The sequence below is a fragment of the Mesocricetus auratus genome, unplaced genomic scaffold, assembly GCF_017639785.1.
Source record: "Mesocricetus auratus isolate SY011 unplaced genomic scaffold, BCM_Maur_2.0 Super-Scaffold_100007, whole genome shotgun sequence".
Taxonomy (NCBI): domain Eukaryota; kingdom Metazoa; phylum Chordata; class Mammalia; order Rodentia; family Cricetidae; genus Mesocricetus; species Mesocricetus auratus.
The window spans coordinates 9,617,406-9,629,882 of record NW_024429191.1 but is presented as its reverse complement, the minus strand read 5'-3'; the positions used below and the strand labels follow the sequence as shown (position 1 = coordinate 9,629,882).

The following is a 12,477-nucleotide window of genomic DNA, read 5'->3' as shown; positions in this document are numbered from 1 at the left end:
GCTTTGGAGCCTGTCCTGGAACTCGCTCTGTAGACCAGGCTGGTCTCCAGGCTGGCCTCGAACTCACAGAGATCCACCTGCCTCTGCCTCCCAAGTGCTGGGATTAAAGGAGTGCACCCAGCTAAATGCCATTTTAAATTTTTAAAAAGAAAAGAAAACATGTACAAGCTCTGTATGGTGGCTCATATTTTTAACCCCACCACTTGGAAGCCTACACAGTGAAGTCCAGGCCAGCCTATGAAAGACAGAGTGAGACCTTGTCTCAAAAAGAAAGCAACAAACAGCTAACCCTGGGGACTAGAAAGACGATGAATCAGCAATTAAGAGCACTTGCTGCTCAGCTGCGGTGGCGGCGCAAGCCTTTAATCCCAGCACTCGGGGTGGGGGGGGGGCAGAGGCAGGCAGATCTCTGTGAGTTAGGGGCTGGGCTGGACCGACAGCCTCGAAAACAATACAGAGAAACCCTGTTTCGTAAACCCCCCCCCAAAAAAGAAGCACTTGCTGCTCAAACAGAGGTCTGGCTTACAAACATCCATTACTCCAAGTCTAGATTCCTTCTTCTGACCTTGACAGTTACCACAAATGAAACACACACACACACACACACACACACACACACACACACACACACACACACACACACACACACACACACACAGCTAAACACTCATGAATATAAAGTAAAAAGAAATAAAAAAATAAGGAGGGGGTTGAACTAGAGCTCAGTAGTTAGGAGCACTGGCTGCTCTTCCAATTGGTTTGGTTCCATCACCCACATGTCCACTAACAACCATCTATAATTTCAGTTCCAGGGGGTCAGGTGCCCTCTTCTGGCCTCTACAGGCACTGCACACTCATACACATAAAATAAAAATAAATCTTAAAAACAACAAAAGAAAGCTGGGACTGGTGGCACACACTTGTAAAGTAGAAGCAGGATGATCAGGAGCTCAGGCACATCCTCTGTCTGATACATAGCAACTTCAAGGCAAGCCTGAGTGATATGAGATTCTGTCTCAAATAATAATAATAATAATAATAATAATAATAATAATAATAATAAGGCTGGTTGTGGAGGCACATGCCTTTAATACCAGCATTGGGGAGACATAAGGGGATCTTTATGATTTTGAGGCTATACTGGCCTACATATTGAGCTGTAGGACAGCCAAAGCTACATAGTGAGAACTCACCTCAAAAATATTAAGAGGACCCTTTTCAAGTTCAAAGCATCCTTTCAGAATTTTGAATGACATAGCTGAAGCTAGGCAAGCTGGCATATTCCCATAGTTCCAGCTACTTTGGAGTCTGAGATAGGATGCTCCCTTAAGCTCAAGAAACCAAGGGCTCAAGAACAACCTGACAGACATACCAAAGGCCCTGTCCAAGGTTTTTTAAGCTTAAGGGAGCCTTATGACTCCAAAGTATCTAAATGACAGTTGACAGCACTTGTTGCTCTTTCAGGGCAACATGACAAACCCACATAGCAACTTACAACCATCTAGAATTCCAATTGCCCTTTTCTGATTTCCACAAGCACACAACTGATGCACAGACATACAAGCAGACAAAACACCTATACACATAATATGCAATATATATGTGTGTGTGTGTGTGTGTGTGTGTGTGTGAAGTGTATTTTTTGTAAGTATCCTAGTGTAGTGGTTTGAATAAGAATAGCTTCCAAATATGCTATCCCATAAGCATATTTGAATGTTTGGTTCACAATTGGTGGACTATTTAGGAAGGATTAGGAGGTGTGGTCTTGTTGGAGGTGTGTCACTGGTTGGGCTTTGAGGTTTCAGTCTTTCTGTCTCATCAGTCCCCTTCTCTCTCTCCTCCAACTTGTGGGTCAGATGTAAGCTCTCAGCTATTGCTCCAGTGTCATGCCTGCCGGCCTGCTGCCATAATTCCTACCATGATGGAAACAGACTAACTCTGTAAGCAAACCCACCACTTAAATACTTTTCTGTTAGAAGTTTCCTTGGTCATGATGTCTCTTCACATCAGGCCTTCCTTAAAAAGAAAAGTACAAGCTAGAGGGTTGGTTCACAATTAAGAGCACTTGTTCATCTTGAAAATGGCCTGGATTTGTTTCCCAGCACCCACATGGTAGCTCACAACTGTCTATAACTCCATTTCCAGGTGACTCAGTGCCCTCTTATTACTTTAGTGATTATCAGGCACACACACAAAACACACATATACATCCAGCAAAACACTCCTATACATTAAAGAATAAAACAAACTTAAATTTTTTATTTAAAAAATACAAAAAAACTCTAAACACCTCAATTCTCACATTTATTTATACTTTTGAAGAAAGCCATATTTTTGGGGTTTTTTTGAGACAGGGTTTCTCTGTGAAACAGTGCTGGCTGTCCTGGAACTCACTCTGTACACCAGGCTGGCCTCGAGCTCAGAAGTCCGCCTACTTCTGCCTCCCAAGTGCTGGGATGAAAGGTGTGTGCCACCACTGCTCATGGAGAAAAGTCATTTTAAACACATTTCTAGGTGCAGATAGATGCTAAGTTGGAGAGGACTGAGGTAGCATCACATATATTTTTATGTGTGTCTCTTTATCCATTATTTTGAGCCAAGGACTTTCTTCATTGCCCTAGCTAACCTCAAACTCCTAAGCTCCCTGTGTCCTATGACTACATGTGTACCATCTCCCTAAGTGTACCTCAGTGCTACCCACTACACAGAAAACACCAATAAATAACAAATAAATGAATGGCTGCTTGTACTTCCTATCATCATTACAAAAGGGTTTATGCTTTTTGTGGTGTGTGTGTGTGTGTGTGTGTGTGTGTGTGTGAGTGCGTGCGCGTGTTTGTGTGTGTTTGTAGTGCATGCATGTATGTGATGTGCTTACATGTACACATGCCAGCACATGCCCTTGCAAGAGACCAGGGGTTGACCAGTGAGATTTAGTGAGATGGGGTCTCTCACTAAATCTGGAGCTCACTGATGGCCAGAAGACCTGTCTAGCAAGCCCCCGAGATCCTCTTGTCTCTACCTACCAGTGCTGGAATGCTAGGTGTGTGACCTAGCCTCCCTTTATACCTGAGTGCTAGGATCTGAACTCAGGTGCTCATGTTTGTATAGCAAGCACTCTATACACCAAGCCTTCTCTCCAGCCCAAAGCTTTTATTTTAGTAAAAACTGGAAAGTGTGCCGGGCGTTAGTGGCCCATGCCTTTAATCCCAGCACTCGGGAGGCAGAGGTAGGCATATTTCTGTATGTTCAAGGCCATCCTGGTCTACAGAACGAGTTCCAGGACAGCCTCCAAAACAATACAGAGAAACCCTGTCTTGACAAACAAACAAAACAAATGAAAAATGCAACCAAACTGATTAACTTGATTTCATTTTTTTATTTTGATTTGAGATTGTTTCACTTTAAAAAAACAGAGCCTATGTGATGGTTTAAATGAAATGTCTCCCATAGATTTATGTGTCTAACACTTGATCCCTAGTGTGGAGCCTTGCTGGAGGAAATAAATCACTAGGGGTGGAATTTTATAACCTCACTCTACTTTCTATTCTCTCATTTTCTACCTACCTAATCTATCTATCCACTTATCTACCTATTTATCTATATCTCTCCCTCCCTCTCTTCCTTCCCCTCTCCCTCTTTGTCTGCTTCCTGTGTGTGGATGTTGGGCACGTTCCTGCTCCTACTGCTACCATGCCTTCCTCACTTTGTTTATTTCTTTATAACCAAAAAACAAAATAAACTTTTTATTCTTTAATTTGCATCTTGGCTTGATATTATATTACAGCAACAGAATAATAATAATACAGAATCTTTAACTCTATGAATGTCCTCATGCCCAGACTTGATTCAGTACCAGGAAGTATCCCTGATACCTGTAAGGATTTTGTATTCCAGGGAGCTTGTAGACTTAGTAAGAAATTATTTTGCATCCCAGCACCACTACTTTGTGGTCATGCATTATGACACTACTTTAATTTCCTCATCATTAAAATGTGATTACTATCTATATTGCAGTAAGAATGTGAAACTATGTACAATATGGCTGGATATTCACAGGCTCTCAAGAAATTACATTAGCTCTTTTTAATAATATCCAATGTAGCAGTTTTTGCATCCAGCCATCCAGTCCCAGAAGAAACAACTAGAGATTAAGAAGTGTTAAATTTCCTATATTTTTGACTGGTCTTATCTAATTTATAAAGCAATTTCACTTTCTGAAATTCTTGCCAAGCACATTCATTTATCCATTCATCCATTCAGCAGTTAATACTTTTTTGTGGCTGAGTTGTACACATGCTGTGGTGTTCATGTGAAGGTCAGAGAACAACTTGTAGGAGTTGGTTCTCTCCTATCATGTAGGTCCCTAGAATTGAACTTAGGTCATCAGGCTTGACTGCAAGTATTTTTACCTGCTGGGACATCTCACTGGTCCCCTCAAAAAAGTTATTAGAGAATCCATCAAAATCATGTTAGCACACATGTGATCCCAGAACTCAGGCTCAGGCAGAAGAATCAAGTATGTATGTGCAGGGTCTCCTTATGTAGCACATGCATACTTCCCAAAAAAGGAGCCCTAGGACTAAAGAAATGGCTTAGTATCCAAGAACACTTGCTGCTCTTACAGAGGATCTGAATTCAGTTCCTAGCTGTAAGTGTAAGTGATTGCTGTCTCTAAATAAATATCTAGACCTCCTTTCCAATATCAGTTATGTGCATCCGGTCCATCATCAGTCCTCACATAAGATACCACCATAACCTGTTTTCTTATTTGTTCATGTGTGTATTGTGTGACAAGTGATTCAGATCAAGAATCAGAGTAAGAACAAGAGCTACAGGATGGTCACAAGAATCACTCCCTGAACCCACTCAGGCGTCTCAGGGAGGAACAATATAAGTATAGGGCCAGAAGTGACATCTTAAGAGCATAGCCTCAGGACCACTGGTCTAGGTCCTAGTGACGATGGAAAGAAAGAGGTTATGGTGGTAGGACTCTGCCAGCTTAAGGTTACAGTGGGGTAATGCCACTGGCGACTGTTAGGAGGCTATACCTCACAAGAGAAATAACACCACAACTATCTTTGACGTGACTTCTACCTAGGTCTCCCAAATGGTCCTCCCTGAGCTCTTGAGCCCACCTCCAACTTTAGAATGGTGACTGATGATCTGATCTGCATTAGTTTGTCTAGGACCTTCCTGGTCCTTTGCTTACGGCATCACTGTTAGTATTCAGGTATCTGTACTGGCCCATCCTTGGGGTTCTGACAGGATACAACCTCAGCTGCAGCCACTAAGAGCATCACCTGTGCACATTCACTATGTTCCCTTTTAAAAGGCCCTGCCCACCTCCCATCCTCCCCGTGCTCGCTCGCGCTCTCTCTCTCTCTCTCTCTCTCTCTCTCTCTCTCTCTCTCTCTCTCTCTCTCTCTCTCTCTCTCTCTCTCTGCCCCCCCTCTGCCCCTCTTTCCTCTCTCCTGCTGCTCCTGTCACCAGAGGCTGGTCTCCCCACTCCCCTTTCCCCTTTTTATGAACCCTTTCCCTAATTAAAAAAAAAGCCAACCCTCTGCTTGAATTCTGTCACATGGTATCTTTCTCTCCCATGCTGCTTTTCTTAAATTACAACAATGACCTGGCCAAAACCCTCTGTGCCCCTTTCTTTCTCCTCCATAGAATGCTGTACTGCTTGGCCCCTTTACTTTGGTTTAAAAGAAGATGATCTGTTACCCTAATGAAAATGGAACACAGCAAGCTGTTTGTTCTGAGGTGGTGTCCAACTGGCAGGTCATCTGAAGATGTGAGTCGGCTCTTAACTTCAATCACTTTCTAATTTTGAGGCTAGAGTCAAATTTTGAGAACTTTAGTCAGTTGGATTCAGATCTGGGCCTTAAATAAATGAACTGTGAGCACAGGGGTAGAGTGGAAATGAAGAGGAATTTATGATGCTGGTGAGCCCAAATATGTTTGTGTGTTCATGCAAGTATATGTCTGTTTATGCCCATATGGGCTGCTTGTTCTTTTCAGGGTCATGACTGTTCACCAGGCTGAAAGCTAGGTGTCACACTGATGCCCTGGAGCTACCCCAGAATTTCCCACCAGAAAATCCATTCCCCTGAAACTTCTCATTGCTAACATTTATTTTCCTTTACAGATGATCGTAATGGTGTTCACATTTGATCTCAATACTTGGGAAGTAGAAGCAGGAAAACCAGGAGTGCAAGATCAGTCTTGAATATACCAATGCCCCCCACCAACACACACACACACACACACACACACACACACACACACACACACACACACCGAGTTCTGGTCATATATCCTAGGCTGGCTTTGATATTTTTTGTTTATTACTTTATTGGGGGATGGGTGTGCATGTAGAGGTAAGAGGACGACTGGGGGGAGTCAGTTCTCCCCATCTCCCAGGTGAGTCTGAAAGACTGAACACAGTTCAATGGTTGTCACAGCCGGCATCTTTATCCACTGAGTCATCTCACTGCCCTCATCTACCCAACCCCAACAACCTCAAATTTCTTACCTACTCTCTTAGCCTCTAAAATGCTGGAATTGCAAGTATGGGGCACTATGTTCAACCTTTTTTTTTCTTTTAATGTGCATGGGTGTTTTGCTTACATGTATGCCTGTGTAACACTTGTGTGCCTGGTGCCAAAGAAGACCAGAAGGGGGTGTCAGATCTCCTGGATCTAGAGTTACAGATGGTTATGAACCACCATGTGGGTGCTGGGAATCAAACTTAGGCCATCTGGAAGAACAGCTCTTAACCACTGAACCATCTCTATAGCCATTGTGCCCGATATTTTGCATCCATTCTTTTTTTTTTTTTTTGGTTTTATGAGACAGGGTTTCTTTGTATTGTTTTGGAGGCTGTCGGTCCAGCCCGGCCTGGAACTCACAGAGATCCGCCTGCCTCTGCCTCCCGAGTGCTGGAATTAAAGGCATGCGCCACCACTGCCTGGCTCTGCATCTATTCTTGATCCTCTCCATCTGTCTCTTCTCCACAAGACAGAATAATCTTTTACAACTTAGATCATATTTGGGGTGGTGGTGGCACATGCCTTTAATCCCAGCACTCAGAGGCAGAGGCAGACGTATCTCTGGGAGCTCAAGGTCAGCCTGGTCTACAGTGCTATACAAAGAAACCTGTCTGGGGGGTGGGGAACTTGACTTAGATCATGTCACTTCTATGCTTTATAAACCTTTCCAGAGTATTGAGAGTAAAGTCCAAACTCCTTGCCATAACCTCTAGTGTGCACAGCTGATGGCCTTTGCTGTCTCAACCTCTCTTCCAACCCCACTCCAGTGTCCTTGAATCCCTTACTCCTGTAGACCAGAGAAGGTGTGGGGTCCAGCAGAGGCAGTCCCTCTTTCCTCCTCCCCAGTCACGACCTTCCAATCTTTCCGGGCAGGCTCCTCTACACTAGTCTCAAGTGGAGGCTTCCCCACTGTCCCTCCTCTGCTCTGTCCTATTATAAGGCTGCCTCATAAGATCAAAGCTGTACCTAGTCTTTTCCTTTTTGTTTTGTTTTGTTTTTATTTTTATTTTATTTTATTTTTTGGTTTTTCGAGACAGGGTTTCTGTGTGGCTTTGGAGACTGTCCTGGGCTCTTGTAGACCAGGCTGGTTTCCAACTCACAGAGATCCTCCTGCCTCTGCCTCCCAAGTGCTGGGATTAAAGGCGTGCACCGCCCAGTTTAGTCTCTTCCTCTGGTGTAACCACAAATAACTAGATACTTCAAGATCTCACACATAGTTGCTACTAAGTATTTGTAGACTGAATTAAATCAAGTCCTAAAAATATCGGTTTGTAATTTGAGGATAATATTGTTACAGTTAACTATCAACTAGAATTCTAGTTGATACCTAATACTACCTTCATAGCATTTAAGTTATAGAAACAAATGTGGTTTATAGCTTGCTATTCTAGGCAAAGGAAGTTTCCAGAGAACTTGGAGATGACTTTCCTATGGTTCCTAATTTATTCTAAAGATTGATGTTGAGTGAGACCATTATAAGGAAGTTTTCTCCATGAGGCTATTCCTATACAGAGTATATTTGCAACCTTTCACCATAAACCACAAATTTTGTAACAACATTGTATGACTAGAATTTGTTTCTCTTCCTGCAAGAAAACACTTTCCTTTCTTCCAAACACTCTTAAGTTGTTAGCCTCCTGGCCACCACATCAGAAACCCAACCCCCCCAACCCCCCCTCCCCGGCAATGTAGAGACAGAAGAAAGTATTAGTAACATTCTAAGATATTTTCAAAATTTCTAACACTGCTTTTTTGAAAAATCAAAAATTTTGGGAGGCTGGAGAGCACTGACTGCCCTTCCAGAGGACCAGGATTCAATTCCCAGGACTTATGTGGCAGCTCACAAATGTCTGTAACTCTAGTTCCAGGGCACCTGACACCCTCACACAGACATACAAGCAAGTAAAACACCAATACATATAAAATACAATAAAATTTTAATTAAAAATTTAAACATAAAAATGTGGTGGGTAGCTAGGTGTTGGTGGCACATGCTATTAATTCCAGCGCTCGGGAGGCAGAGGCAGGCAGATCTCTGTGAGTTTGAAGACAGCCTGGTCTACAGATGGAGCTCCAGGACAGGCTCCAAAGCAATATAGAGAAACTCTGTCTCAAAACACACACAAGAAAAACGTAGTGGGTCAGTAAGATGTTTCAATGAGTAAGGGCTCTTGATACCAATACTGGCAACCTAAGCTTGAGCACCAGAAGTCATATGATGGAAGGAGAGAATCAGCTTCCAAAACTTGTTCTCTGACTTCCATACATCCATAACGGCACCCCCTGTGTCCACACACGCACAATAGATACATTATTTATTATGATGATGGTGTGTGGTATATGTGCACATGTGTGTATGTACTGGTATGTACAGGAAAACCAGAGGAAGAAGTCTGCCTCTATTTCTCTTTACCTTGTTTCTTTTTTGTTGTTGTTGTTGTTGTTCTTTGTTTGTTTGCTTGTTTTTTAGAGACAGGGTTTCTCTGTGTAGTCCTGGCTGTCCTGGAACTTACTCTGTAAACAAGGCTGGCCTCGAATCCATAGATTCTCTTGCCTCTGCCTCTGAGTGCTGGGATTAAAACCATGCACCACCACCACATGGCCAGTCTTATTTCTTTAAAACAGAGTTTCTCATTGAAACTGAAGCCAGGCTAGTTGATGGCCATTAAGACCTGGTGATCTTTATTTCCAACCCCAAGAAATATATCCATGCCCACTTTTTTTTTTGGTTTTTTGAGACAGGGTTTCTCTGTATTGTTTTGGAAGCTGTCCTAGACCTCACTCTGTAGACTAGGCTGGCCTCAAACTCACAGAGATCCTCCTGCCTCTGCCTCCCAAGTGCTGGGATTAAAGGCGTGCGCCACCAACTCACGGCCCATGCCCAGTTTTATGTGGGTACTGGGATCCAAATTCATGTGCAGTAAGCACTAATCCATTGAGCCCTATCCTTCCAGCCCCATTCAATATTTTAACATGTATTTTGATTATTCCAACTATATGTCATTCTGGAAAAGGCAATATCCTGGATATAATAAAGATCACAGTTAGGAGTAAGGAAAAATAAGTGGAACATGGGATTTCTAGGTCAAGGAAAGTAGTTTGTTGTTTTACTCCTAACACACACACACACACACACACCACATACATACATAAATATGTTTTACTCATAATACGTACTCTATCCTGATACAGTATTTTCTCCAGGACCCAAATGACATGCATAAATATAGGATGCATTCCATAGGTTTCTGCATATATCCTGTCCCTATCCCTTGAGAACCTGACAGTCTCTTTTCCCCCTTAAAACCTGTCTCCCAGCAGATATGGTGGACTATGCCTGCAATATCAGCATTTGGGAAGTGGGAGGTAGGGGAACCAAGAGTTAAGGCCAACCTGAGATACACAGTGAATTTTGAAGTCAGCCTGAGCTCCATGAGACCCTGTCTCAAGAAGGAAGGGAAGGAGGAAAGAAAGGAAGGAAGGAAGGAAGGAGCCAGACAATTCAGAGAGGATAAAAAGGAAGGAGAAAGGGAGAAAGAGAAAAAGAAATGCAAGGAGGGGAGGAGAAAGAGGGAGAGCATCTTTCTTCATTTCCTCCCCGGCTTGGAGCGGTGGTGGCTTGTAATCCAAAACACAGGAGTCAGAAGGAGGAGAATCACAAGCTCGAGGCCAACCTGGGCTACATGTTGCCTCAAAAACGGACAACAACAAAAAGTGCAAAAGCCTGTCTCTCTCTGAGATTAATTCTTGACCTGGGACTTGACAGGGTGAGGACCTGGGGAGAACATACTTCCACATGTTGAGGCACCTGACTGGCTGGAACCTGGGAGTATGGGCCTGAGCTCTAGGGACCAGGTGACTTGGGACATTCTCAGACCCTGACAGCGAGACTCCTGACAGGAAACGGACTGGCTGACTGGGAGGGAACTGGCAGGACAGAACCTGACTAGGGGAGAACTGACAGGGAGGGAGCCACCCGGTGGGGAAGAGGCATGAATGAATGAATGAATGAATGAATGAATGAATGAATGAATGAGTCCTGACTGGCAGGCACCTGACAGGCCTAGGTCTGCGCGCTCAGCTGCGAACCTTCGGAACCCAGGCGCTGCTCCAGACCCTGCGTGGGTTTCCTCTCAGAACTGGAACGAGGTCCCGCGCCGCCGGACGGACACCACGGCAGGCCGTCTCAGCCGCCGCGGGGCTGGCTAGCTGCTCCTCGGGGTTCCGCCTGGCGCCGGCCACGCGCTACGACTTCCACACAGCTGGCGGGGCGGGTCACCTGCAGCCCGCGACCGTTAGACCAGGCCCCGCCCCCGCCGCTCTTGACCCCGCCCCGCCGCGCTGGCTCCGCCCCTGTGCTTATGCACTAGAACTGTAGTCAGCCAACCGCGCTGTCACTGCCTGGGACTTTTGGACTTGGGACTGAAGGGGTACACCACCACTGCCCGGCCCTATTTGTGTTTTAAATGAACATTATATGGAGCCCAGAATGGTGGTCCATGACTAAAATACCAGTACTTCAGAGGCTGAGGTAGGAGGGTCATGAGTCACGTGTTTCAGGCCAGCCTGGGCTACTCAATGGAGATCTAAAACAACAATAACAACAACAAAACAAACAAACAAAAACTTGGTCAAAGTAGGCCAAGTTGAACTACTGAGACCCTGTGCAGAAAGATGCCTTTTCCTTGCCAGCCGCTTTGGGTTGTCGCCACCAGTCGCCTGGGCTCTGCCACATTGTAGTACCCAAATAACACACAAGACGCTGTATTAATTATGAAGCCGTTGGCCGTTTGCTTGATTTCTTACTGGCTATCTCTGACTTAAGTATTTACCCCATAATTGTTATTCTAAGTATTTCTCTTACCGGAAGGACATCTTACTTCTCTGGCGGACTACATGGTGACTCCCTGTGTTTCTCCTACCCAGAGTCCTCCTGGACTCCTAGTCCCACCTATTTTGCTTCCCTATTGGTCAACAGTGCTTTATTGACATATACACAGGACTTCCCCATCAACCCTGTCTCAAACTACCATATAAAAATCTTACTCTATATCAGGCAGTGGTGGTGCACGCCTTTAATCCAGCACTTGGGAGGCAGAGGCAGTCGGATCCCTGTGAGTTTGAGGCCAGCCTGGTCTACAGAGTGAGTTCCAGGATGGTCAGAGCTACATAGTGAGACCCTGTCTCAAAAACAAACAAGCAAACAAACAAACAACAACAAAAAAAACTTACTCTTTTGTTCTGAGTACTTATTGGGATAAATAAGATCCAATAATTAAATCTATTAAACTTGCCAACATTCAATATTATTTAAATTTTTGAGCTTCTCTTGTTTAAAAAAGCTCTGCCAAATATTAAGCAGCCACGTTACATATTTTTAAAAAATGCATTGAAAGCTAGGCATGGTGGTATGTGCCTTCATTTCCAGTTCTAGGTAGGTAGAGGCAAGTGGATCTCTGAATTCAAGGCCAATCTGATCTACATAGAGAGTTCCAGGCCAGCCAGGGTTACACAGTGAGACCCTATCTAAAATAAAATAAAATTCAAATTTTAAAATACCATTAGGGTCAAAAGCAACTTTGAAAGAAAAAAAACCCAGCACCTGTAGGGGCTGGAGAGATGGCTCCGCAGTTAAGAGCGCTTCTTGCCCTTGCAGATTTGAGATTTGATTTGATTCTAATCATCCATATAGTGGCTCACAGCCATTCACAACTCAAGTTCCAGGGGATCCAAAGCCCTCTTCTGACTTCTGCAGACACTAGGCATGCTTATGGCGCACATAGGTAGGTACATGTGGACAAAACATTTGTACACATAAAAAAATAACACAAAGACATCATTAAAGGAAAGTTTTACATCATCATCAAAATGTAATTTTTGCTCTTTATTTAAAAAATTCACAAATGGTAATGGAAAGCAGAGTGAA

The 12,477-nt window shown here is 43.9% G+C and overlaps 1 protein-coding gene across 2 annotated transcripts in view; it reads right to left on the bottom strand.

Annotated features, from left to right (window-relative positions):
- Nucleotides 1-11,455, bottom strand: part of Meiob (meiosis specific with OB-fold) — a 36,982-nt gene extending 25,527 nt beyond the window's left edge. The window contains exon 1 of one of the 2 annotated variants that reach the window (XM_021233839.2): nt 11,416-11,455. The gene's annotated coding sequence lies outside the window, so the exon portion shown is untranslated. Of the gene's footprint in view, nt 1-10,640; nt 10,793-11,415 lie in introns of those variants that run through there. The other variant, XM_040748283.1, reaches the window with a different exon arrangement.
- Nucleotides 11,456-12,477: the final 1,022 nt, after the last annotated feature.